The sequence below is a fragment of the Aedes aegypti genome, chromosome 3 (assembly GCF_002204515.2).
Source record: "Aedes aegypti strain LVP_AGWG chromosome 3, AaegL5.0 Primary Assembly, whole genome shotgun sequence".
NCBI classification, from domain to species: domain Eukaryota; kingdom Metazoa; phylum Arthropoda; class Insecta; order Diptera; family Culicidae; genus Aedes; species Aedes aegypti.
Window position 1 is genome coordinate 172,641,185 of NC_035109.1, and position 12,159 is coordinate 172,653,343.

At 35.8% G+C, this 12,159-nt stretch overlaps 1 protein-coding gene across 5 annotated transcripts in view; it reads left to right on the top strand.

Annotated features, from left to right (window-relative positions):
* Positions 1–383: 383 nt before the first annotated feature.
* LOC5570887 overlaps positions 384–12,159 on the top strand; it is a 299,528-nt gene continuing 287,752 nt past the window's right edge. For 3 of the 5 annotated variants that reach the window (XM_021852635.1, XM_021852637.1, XM_021852638.1), the window contains exon 1: positions 384–1,104. The gene's annotated coding sequence lies outside the window, so the exon portion shown is untranslated. The remainder of the gene's footprint in view (positions 1,105–12,159) is intronic. The other 2 variants (XM_021852639.1, XM_021852640.1) reach the window with 1 other exon arrangement.

Consider the following 12,159-nt stretch of genomic DNA (forward strand, 5'->3'; position numbering starts at 1 on the left):
GATTTAAGTTGGCTCCGTGTACACTTAATTTTATGCTCACCTGTCCTCCTAAGATAGTGATATGCGGTCGAGCTGATATGTAGTGCGAGAGAAAGCTGCACATTTCGCGAGAGCGAAACGCCGTTTGACAGTTTTCCTAGCGCGCCTTTTCATTCGTCTTCGTTGTCGGCATAGGGAAGCACCAGCGAAAGGAAATTCGGGACGTCTCTCTGTTGCGGAAAATTTTGGGCCGACCTCACCACTACACTCAAAAAGGAAAAACGTCAAAATAGGATTTTCATCCGAAGAGTGGCGACAGGAGAAGAGGTGGACCGTCTTAGGTGTGTTTGTCAGTCAGTATTTAGCGGCGACGGCATTATAGAGGTGAAATATAACAAAATAAAAGTCATTTTCCTCGTCGCCTGTGCTTCGAAGCGGGTGTAAATTTTATTCCCTGTATAGTTCCGTTCGATCCAGTCGAGATTATTTGTGTGGAGAATCACCATGCGAAGGTGAAATTAGAATGTGTGGCCTCACGTATCGCGTGTTGTTCAATTTTCAGTTTTTTTTTCGGTTGAACTCCGAATAATCCGAGGCGGCGACGGGAAGTTTTTCACGAATTTCACGAATCTAGAATAGTTTTGTACCGAGCTGGGTGAGTGTCGACATTTTTTTTCGGCAAAAGTGATTTTTTTGTTGCAGTAGGCTACGGTCATCTGCAGAATTTTAAGTTATCAAATCGAAGCAGGTCATTTCCAGAAGCAGGAATTTTTTTGCCGAACGTTATGAAATAGTGAAGGATGACGAAATGGTTCTTTTCTGGTGGTGAAAAAGCGTGGAAGTTCTGGCGGAAATCGCCTGTCTGAACGTGTGACTCGTAAGTGTATCGATTTGGATGTTTCGCGAGTGCTGTTCCCTTACTGATGTGGTGCCGAAAATTAGCTGTGAAAAGGAAAGCGAAAGCCAGCACCAAGAACAAGTGCATTCGGAAGAAGATCAGCCACTTTTCGTTGGTGACGACAAGTGACTGCGGCATTGTGTTGAGCTATAAAGGAATGGCTTATTCGGTCCATTTGTTCTGCTTTGAACTTTACTAAAAGAGGAGCAGTGTTTCGCTACGATAAGGTGAGCTTGAATTATTACGGTTCATGCAATTTCTATCCTCCCTACTTCGGTTAGCACACGAGGTGGCAAATGCAATGGAAAACATGTCACAGTCATTAATTTTTTATATAACTGCAGAATCGATTACAATGCAGTACCGCTCTTCGTAGTGCAAAAGGTTGCATAATCGATCCCGGGGCTTGTCTGGTCCTCGCGAGGATGACCGATGAGGACATACATCTCAGAGCTCTTTAAACTACGACAGCAGGTTTCAGATCGTCTCCGCGGAGCACTTGGTGCTCCACGAACACACTAAGTTGTGCTCGGCAATTTAGGAACCACCGCTTAGTCTGCAAATTTTAAAACAGATTTTCGCCAAAATATGACGTATGTTAGCAGACTTTCAGCAAAACTTTTATCAAATTGACAACAGACATCATGCTTGCTGAGAGCTTGTCAAAAACGATGTTTGCTGAGCGCTCGTCGATATGCCAACATCGGTAAAATGCCGAGAAAAATATACGGCAGTGGCAAGTGCAGCGAAACATTTCTGGGTTATTTGACCGAACATTTGTCATTATGCCGAAGAAGTCATTTGGCCGAATTTCGTTGTCAAAATGGCACGAATGGGAAACAACACAGAGACGGAATTAAACTTTATTTTGGGTTGTTTCAACGCAATTATGTAGTTGAGCCGAATTAATCAATTTTGGCTAAATTTCCAAGGTCCACACTAGGTAGTTTGCCTTTAATTCCATTAGACAAATACAGTAATGACCCGATTTTGTCTGCTCCCGATTTTATCTACCCTTTATTTTAACACTCTTTTTGCCCGGATTTTGTCTACCCCAGATTTGAGCATCCTTTTTTGCCCGATTTTGTTAGCCTAAAATTTATATTTATTTCAATCAGAGTAAACACGTCTAAACTGGCAATATTGAGTGCATGAAGTCAATTACAGTCATCTCTCCCTTACTCGATATTGAAGGGATGGGGAGGTATCGAGTTACAGAACACAAAACCAGTGCAACTGCGATCTGAGGGACTATCGAGTTAGCCATGAAAACCAACTTTTACTATGGTTCTCTAACTCGATATCGAGATACGGAATATCGAGTAATGGAGAGATAACTGTATGTCTTTGACCAGGTCTATACAATCATCTTAAGACCGAAATTTTTAAATTTGAAATTTTTGATAATTATTCAAGAAATTGATCAATGGATTACGGCACATAGAGAATGGAAGTAAAAAAAAAACAATAATCATAAAATTAAGTCTCAATTAAAAAAAAAACTTGAGACCTGTCGAATTTTTTTCCTCGGTTTTAGCCCTTACCCGATATTGTCAACGATATGCAGCATGGGGCTGACAAAATGGGGACATTACTGTATACTCAATTTAAGCTTGATTTAAGTTCATTCAACCCTAAACTGAGAAAAGTTGCATTTGCCTAAGTTTGGTTTATTGGGCCAAAGTACCCCCATTGGGTACATGCAGCTGTCTCTATTTTTGACAACATTCGTGAGGAAGAAAGAAAATACCTGGAGATTTTGGCTTGCAAGTATACTTACCCAAGCAACTAAACGTTCGGATAACAGGGCATGTTTTGGCTTAATCAGCTCGCTTTTTAAGAAATTAACCGAACTTTACAGTTCATATAAAATTCGCTTAAGTTGTCTTCAAACCTTCAAGCAAGAATGAAGTTCAATTCAAACTTGTTGTGAACTTTCTAGTAATTGAACAAGTTTACGAGTTACTCTTTTGAGAATCAAGTTCCGTTAATATTCGCAGTGTACTCTTAATCAGCGAAAAAGTTTCACTGAAATTAAATTTAAACTAGAAGTGATCTTTGGAGTTCACCGCTTAAGTACTATTCGAACTTTTGGTTACTTGGGTAATTTTGAGTAAAGTAAACTCAAAAATTAGGTAAAAAATACTCCGTGTATGTAACGATCATCATAGTAACCATGAAATTGTGTTAGTAGTAAGGTTCCATGAGTCGATATCATATCATACCATGTCATTATACTGCTCATGTTTGCATGGTCGACGTAAACACCAACACTATCGTTGTTGGGAAAATGCGTTTTTGTGTTCCCAGCTGCATTCTTGAATATTTCAACAACATCAGTCGAATAATATGTGCATTTGCTTAAGATTGAAATTCAAAAGTTGACTGGAAAAGACTATTTGATTGATTTCTTACTTCCGTCATCCGCAAACACATACGTCGTTTTATCCGTCTAATCAGTGAGTTTGATGAACAATTATATGGCTGAATTGACGTAAACACTAGGTCACTACCTAGTTACCTTCCTAGCAAGCTGGTTTATACGCTAAACTATCCGAATAAACACTCTGCATCCCGGGCATTTCTTCGGATAAGTTGGTGTATGTGCTCATGCAATTTTATCATTACTACCGGCTGCTTCATGCGGATAAGTTTCCGGAGATGAACCAGCCAAGGGCTGAATATCTCCCTAATAAAGATAAATAATAATAATGCGGATAAGTGGATAGTGACAATTCTAACATTATCAATTGAAAGAACAGCCTATTTAGAAGAAGAGATTACGATTGGAAGAAATGAAAATTTCTAACTGAGTATCAGCTAGTGCAATGCCAATAATTAAAAGAACAGCCTTTGATTACAAGAAGGGAAATTTATTATCAAATTTGATTGATGAGATTCCGTTTTCAACGACACGATCGAATTTTTTTTGTTTCCAAAAAAGGGAACCATTATATCCGGATATCCTTAGGATTGTGGTACTTTATCCCTTATATCAATATTAATACAGGTATGTTCCGTTTTTATCACGTTCTGATTTTGTCACGCTCCGATTTTGTCACGTTCCGATTTCGTCAACAAATTATTCCGTTGTTATCAACGCACAAAAATTGATTATTTTTAATTTTCAAAATGTTTAGAATATAAACTAAATACTTATTTTGAAACAATTGAAATGCAGCATGGTCTGTTAGATAAGATTGACCCATCCATCAACAATCGAGAGATGCTCTGGCCACGTCCTAACAACAACTGGAATTTGTGATTAGTTGAATACGTATTTAAGAGATTTGCAAAGACCTTGCCCTTTTCTTATATAACATGGCATAAAATAATTTTCTATGTAAATTTGATAGACATATTTACCGTCCTCTCTCTATGGTTTGATTTTTTGTATGTAAATAAAAAATAATTGGTATGGCACTTGAGATATCTGAAATCCCCCTGCTTCCCCCACTAACCGCTTACATGATTAATGGATCCGATCCCATATATGTTCAGTTCTTTTTGATAAGGGATGCACTTGAGAATGAACTCAAAGGCGATGGTGGTGCTGTTCTAGATTGGCGATTAGTACATCCTTGTCGAAGTTAGTAGTAATAACTTGAAAGAAAGATTACCACAATTATTTTACTGTTGAATTTGGCAATTCAAAGCACAGAAAACCTAATTATTCATTTCAATTTGCAAAACTTGCAAAACGGATGTGGCCAAAAATAAAAAAAAATGTATCTTTGCAAAAAAGCTCTCAGTTGATAACTGCGGAAGTGTTTATAAGAACACTAAGCCTAGAGGAAGGCTTTTTCTCAGTTGGGATGTAATACCATAAAGAAGAAGAAGAAGAAGAAGAAGCCGAAGGATGAGGATGAATAGTAGAAAAATAAGTTGTTTCTTGTTCCATCTTTCTTCTTTTAATTCTTTTTTAATAAAACAATGATCAGCTTGCTCCACTTCCTTGTAGTTATTTTTTACAAAAATGACGTACCTTGTGATGAAAAGGAAATTTATGTGATTATCGTTTTGATATTCTATATTACATTTATTAAAACTGTAACCCAGAAAACTAAAAATGTTACTATCACTAAATCATATTGATTGATAGAACTCTGCAATCAACTTCCATTACAAACCTACAAGAATGAACAATCTAAATACTCCTCACGGCTCCTAAACATCAATACTATGCATTTATATGATGAAAATGTGTATTATCCTGACAAAACTGCAATTTTCATTTCAAATTTGTAAAACGTGTTGTCTAAGAAAATTATTCCGTTTATGTCACGGTTCCGTTTTTGTCAACTGAAAATCGCCGATCGTGTTGATAAACACGGAACATACCTGTATCTATAAAATCATATCCTTTATCATAAGATGATCAGATTTTTGAACGATTACTTCGGAAAATTATTTCATTAGTGCTGAACTATGCTGTTAATGTATATAACCATAATGTTCATTAAATTTGATACTTCAAAAACCTTTGAATATCATAATGTTGTTCAAAAATTCACTAAGAAGATACACAGTCAAAGTTCTATAAGTGGATGTTCCATTATTCGATATCGACTCATGGACCATACTTAAACCAAAAGTCATGGTTACTTTGATGGTCCACTCAAACAGCTTTTAAAGAATTCCTGTTCCATGACTCGATATTTCCATGAGTCGATGGTCCCTTCAATATCCACTCATGGAGGTTTGACTGTAGTCCCAATACTAAACTCTAGCATGAAAAAATCCAAGATAGTTGCGATTTCTTTATGATCTGCTAGTTCAGAAACAGCATATGGCATGTGAAAGCCATGTTTTCTGGGTCATTCCCAGTTGATCCAGGATCTTTTCGTAATCGAAATTTCCTTGACTTCCCAGGGCAAAGAGTAACATATTATGCACATGCCCAAGAACGGCCCGTTCACTTCAAAATGCACAATGAAGTTGAAACCCCGAAAAAAAAACTACATCAGACAACAATTAATTCATAACACTGAAAATATATGGAACATTTTATGTTTCTCAACATCTTTGCAAAACTTCCGCATTGAAATATGTCGTGAATCTGCCATGGAAAAAAAAATCATATTGCAATTTCAGAGATAACTTTCCATTCTACGGTTGAACAGAAAGCTACCGCAGCCGTCACATTACTGATTTTCACAAAGCATCATCGATCGGCTACGATGATACCTTGGAAACCACGCTAATGACTGTTGTTTTCTACTGCGTTCCAAAGCTTGGGTCTCTACAAGCATACTTTGATTAGATGGTTTTGTTCAATGATACAAGCCTGCGGTAGAACTTTGACAGCTGCGGTAGAACTTGGCGGCTACCGCCAGAACGGAAAATTTTCAAAAGAACCGTAATATTACGTTCAGTTTCCAGCTCGCACGGGTTCAGATTTTTTAACTGCTCAATGTGCAAGCCTACTTGATCCCTCGTTCAAAGGTTTGAACTGGAACGCAAACTGAACGCGTTCAAATGCAACACTGGTGGGACTGATATGTGGTTACTTTTCATTATGGGACAATTTGACTTGCAGTTTTTTTTTTCTAATTTTTCCGAACAAATTCTTATTATTTCATTAGTGCAGTTGAAAGAGCATTGAAAGATATATTGAAAACTAAGCTCCACTCAATTTTGACGAAAATGCAGATGGGACTGACTTGCGATTCACGGCAGTATGGATGTTTCTGATATTGATTACAAAAATAACTCAAATTGAGGCTTGAGTATGTTTTTCGCTGAGAGGTTTAAGACCAAATTTCTGCCCTAGACTGGATAAGTGATGAACTCTTTTAAACTTAATCAAAAAACAGATTATTTAGTTAGCGATTCATAAATTCTAAAACTTCATCAATTTTCAAATGTTTTCGATTCCTGAGTAAAAAAGCTCTGATATTTAGTGTCATACTAATTCTCTTTACTTTTGTATTTGTTTAGATTAACTTATTACTGAGATTATGTTGTACCATTTGTACGATCGGGCACGTGCACAAGTTGAGCATACTAGAACAAGAATGCTATTTGTAATGTCATAGATCATAGTAGCCAAGAAATATAAAAGCTCATGTTTTGATATTCGATTCAACTAGACAGACGTGTTTTAATAACGTAATCCGACACTACATTTTGGCGACGAAGAGAAAATTGAAGTAAGGTACCCCGGGGCAAGTGAGAATCCGGGGTAAGTGGGGCGTTTCGTCATAGCTCAACTAGGAAAAGTTTTTCATGGGGGCATTCTTCTAGAAAGTTGAAGATAAAATGACAAGGAATGTATTTAGTACTAAACATATTGTTATTTTTATTACCATGTGGTTCATGTAACAGTTGTCAGTTCAACGCCATTTTCAATTTGCATGATAAATTGTGACACGTTTCACGTCTTGCATTGACTCGCAAAAAATGAATGTGTTTTAAATCGAATTTCCATCAGTATGCTATAATTTTAAGTACTATTACAAGCTGCTAACGATAAACCAGTATTTTGTTTTCATTTCATATGAAATTTTCGATGGTCTATCTTACCCCAAAATATATTTGTAACTGGGGTAAGTGGGACCTATCAAAACAAAAACCAGAATCAAAACTTTTCGTACACGTTTTATACATTTTGCTAGAGAGTATCACTAAAACATTCAAACAAATGATTTTTATCAAAAAAGATCAACCTCAAATTACGTAATTGCATAAGAGGGAGAAGAAAAGTGTTATTATTCATTATTTTTTAATTATTTTTTTTATTTTTGAAATACGACTTCAAAATTGAACAAACACACAGCTGAAATTTGAAATGCATCATGAGAACGATTACTTTTCTATGTTAATTGAACTTTATTTGTTATTTCTACCAAATTAAGTAGTGATGGAAAACAATTTCATCCCATAAGGTGGTTTTCTGCCATGCATATAATTAATAACAAAACATATTTATAATTTCGTCAATTATTGATTGTTTATGTGCTACATTTTAATTAACAACTTATAAATGATATATTTTGAACATGTTTAATTCCTCTTTACGCTTTTATTGAGGAATTTTCAGTTAATATTAAATGTGAGGTCGCATACTATTAAATAAAGGGTTTTCTTCCTAAAACGTAACGTATTTTATGGTTGATCCCTTATGTACATCAAATGTGTACATAAAATTAAAAATCTATGACTTATCAATCCTATTATTGTAATGGTTGACTTACTGATGTGGATTGACGCATGAAACTGGATGTGTCCCACTTGCCCCGCTTAGCGAGGTAGCTGCGTTCATTGGCTCATTCTAAAACTTTCTTCCAAGGTTTTCACAATTTCGAAATTATTCGATTAGTTTCATGCACACACCAGCAAATATGTTGCCAAAACGTGATTGTGTTGTTGGATTTGAAAAATATTGACATTTGAAAATTTTATTGAACAATTTGTTTGAACTATCGTTTTTTTCGTTCCCACTTGCCCCGCGGTACCTTAATATGAAAGAGAAGAAAATATATCCTATCGGCCGCGAAAATGGTTAAGTTTATTTGAATCCGTTTGTTGTTACGTTGTGATTGGTGATATAAAAGCCCGATGGTTTGTATCCAAATTGCTCGTCAACATAGAATGGACAAACAGGTAGAGGTATGTACGTATATTTATAAGTTTGCAGTGCATCCAAAATGCTGTCACGCAGGCAAAACGAAGGCAAATTATTGATCATTAGGGGGTAAGAGTAAGGATTTTGTCTCAGAATTATTTAATCTGCCAGTTGTCACGCGGTTGACTACGGTCAGAACCACAGCGTTAGTACTGTGTACGAAAAGTGAGGTTTTTCTTACCAGAGTTATTTCGTTCAACAATGGCAACAGCAAGGAAATGTTATTGGGAAAATCAATTGGCTTCGGTATGGAAGATACAAGTTTTACCTTTTTTGAATTTATAATATTTATTGAATTCCCTTACTGGTCTGACACACGGCATAAAAATTAACAAGGCAGTCTCTTCACTGATGTAAATATCGAGTTTCATTATAAACATGTGACGTCACTCCTATCGTACCATATACCTTCCGGACCACTAGATCATTTTTTTCGCAAATTTGTTCGAGGTGGATAGGAATGACGTCGTCAAGTAGCTGTCAGTTTTCGGAGTATATCACCTTCTTAATTTTAGTACACCGTGGTCTGACACATCGTAGATGCATAAGAGATTTATGACAGATGCTTGGAGAATGAAATTGCGAAAATTTTCAAATTATGCTGTGGTTACTACGATGTATTCCGTCAGTAAATTGATTGAAGATTTTGATTTGGTGATAACTAGAATTATACATAGTAATCAATTGTTATCAAAGCATCTAGATAACTTCACCAACTTTATTAAAAAAATATAATAAGTTTCAGTGTTTCGCACATTGAAAAATCAAAATGACAAAGACCACCGATTCACTTAAAGCCTTAAGGTTTCATTTGTGTCATGCTAAAGGTTGAGGAACGTAGTAAATCACTTTTGAGCAAATGTGATTGCATAAGTTAATAAATAAATAGCTACATATAATGGAAATGTAAAAAGCAAGATAAAGTTAATTGAATGGAGTGTATGAACTATTTAGAAAGATATGTGTGCAATTTGTATCTCATAAAGCAAATCGAATAATCAATATTTGACTCCACGATAGTGGACTAGTAGAAAACTGATTAATTGGTGTTATTTATGTGAAGAACTTTTTCATCCAATACTTCGTATAACTCTTATGAACAATTGTTATTAACCGTGAAAAAGGTTTCTTCAAGGTAAAATCACCTTTCTTTGATATTTCTTCGTTTTTATGTAAGTTGGAGTATTGACGTTTTAGAATGCAGTTTTATTACACTTAACTGATGGATGCTTAGTTTTAAAATGAAGAGTAATATTAAAAAAAAATATTGAGATGAAAGATATGAATGAAGAACGACATACGAATTGCAGAGAGCATGTTTTGTTGTTGTTAAAGCGAGAGATGATACATAATATTAACTTATTCTATATAGCATATTATCATGAATCATATTAAAATGGTATAGTTACAGATCTTATCGGAAAATATTTTTAAATATTTATTTGTGCATGGCAAATCATAGTTTCACTTGAAAAATCCTCATGAGTTTGCCAATAATGTTAACAATTTTCCTTGGTTCGCATATTGCATATAACTATTGAAACAATGCTTATCGTTGTGAAAAAAATACAAATTAAGAAATATTTTAATGCACGACAGCAGTTTGATAGTTTAAAATAATTGTGAACTGGAGTTAAAAGCAAGCGGAAAGAATGGCAACTGTGTTCTACTGAAAAATAGCTGTGTTTCATGGAGAGCAACCGTGTGCTACTCTTGGTTCGTCAACTATGTGTTATGGATAGCAACTGTGTGCTATTTACTAAAAGACCAACTAAGTGTCGTGGAAAGCAACTGTGTGCTAACTATTGAAAGCCCTACTGTGTGTCATAGAGGGCAACTCTGGGCTAGTATTCAAAAGGCCAGCTGTGTCTCAAGAAAATCATTTGTGTGTTAATTAAAAAAAAACTGGGTCATGGAGAGCAACAGTGTGCTACTTTTTGATCGGCAAATGTGTGCCACGGAGAGCAACTGTGTGCTACTTTATGAAACGCAACCGTGTGCTATGGAGAGCAACTGTGAGCTAATTGTTGAAAAGCAACCGTGTGCTACTTTATGAAACGCAACCGTGTGCTATGGAGAGCAACTGTGAGCTAATTGTTGACAGGCAACTGTGTGCCATGGAGAGCAACTGTGTGCTAATTGTTGAAAGGCAACTGTGTGCCATGGAGAGCAACTGTGTGCTAATTGTTGAAAGGCAACTGTGTGCCATGGAGAGCAACTGTGTGCTAATTGTTGAAAGGCAACTGTGTGCCATGGAGAGCAACTGTGTGCTAATTGTTGAAAGGCAACTGTGTGCCATGAAGAGTAACTGTGTGCTAATTGTTGAAAGGCAACTGTGTGCTATGCTGCGTAACTGTGTGCTTATTGTCGAAATGCAAATGTGTTCTATCGAGAGCAACTGTGTGCTACTTATAGATCGGTTATTATTGGGATCGCGACTGTGCGCTTGTTGTTAGAAGGCAATTATTTGCCTGGGAAATAAACTATGCTCAGATTTCTTAATGACAGTTAATGTAAGTTCATGGCAGACAACTGAGTGACATTGGGAGAAATGTTGAACTATTACTGAAATGGTTACTGTACAACTTGCGTAACGAGCAACTTAAATAAAAATATATTTTGAGGAACTACTGTAATTACGAAAGGGCAAATGTATGCTAAAAAGTTCTATTTATTTATTGGCAATAAATGATTTGAGAAAATGTGCGTGTTATTTATTGATGATAGTTATTGATAGTCAAAGTGTGTGATTTAGAGGAAAAACTGTGTTCTATTTATTCAGAGGTTATTGTGTACATTCTGTTAAAAGATATGGTGTTTCAAAGAATATAAGATTAGTTTGCATACAAACTGGTGCGTGTAAACAACAATGCTTTTTTTTGCATATGAACAACTGTGTGCCAAGAAAAAGAAAATATAAGCCTTAAGACTAAGTAGCCGTCATTCAGTTTTGGCAGCAGCCTTAATGTGATCTGAAATTATTATGCAATGATATTTTATAATGCTGTTTATAAAATAATGTAGTTATTTTATAGAGTTAGTTCCACTTAGTACCAACAATATAGCAATTTGTCTACGCTGATGAAGAGCTATGAATTATTGCGTTTGTGAACTTGTATGTTGAGATTAGTATTTGCGTGGTAGCGGAAATTTGATTGTTAACGAGGGCAACAGCCATGATGTACTGAGGCGTCCGATTTGAAAACGGTCTTCGGCAAAGTTGTAGCTGATGAATGTATCTCACAGTATCAACGTAATTCTAATCTCCAAGAGCACATGGGCAAATACTATGACCGATTGAATGAATTGGTTGCTTTTCCCATAGTAATTCCCATATAAACTTTGAAGGGCTTGTGCAGTCTCAGTTTTCATCCAAATGAGCTCAAATTTTGGGAGGACACTCAGAATTTGATCTAGAATCGAATGAGCGGTGTGGAGCAAAAACGATTTTTTGAACCACTCTAGTGAACATATTACCTTCCTGATAAGATATGACGTGGATGTGAATATTACTTTCATAAAATTATGACGATGAGACCAGATGATTTTTCAATTGTTTGATTAAGTTTGAAAAGAAATCCGTGTATATGCAAATGAGAATTTATTAAGAATCCCTCCGGTAGAGTATCTTTTCAGGTTTGACATTTTCTTGTTC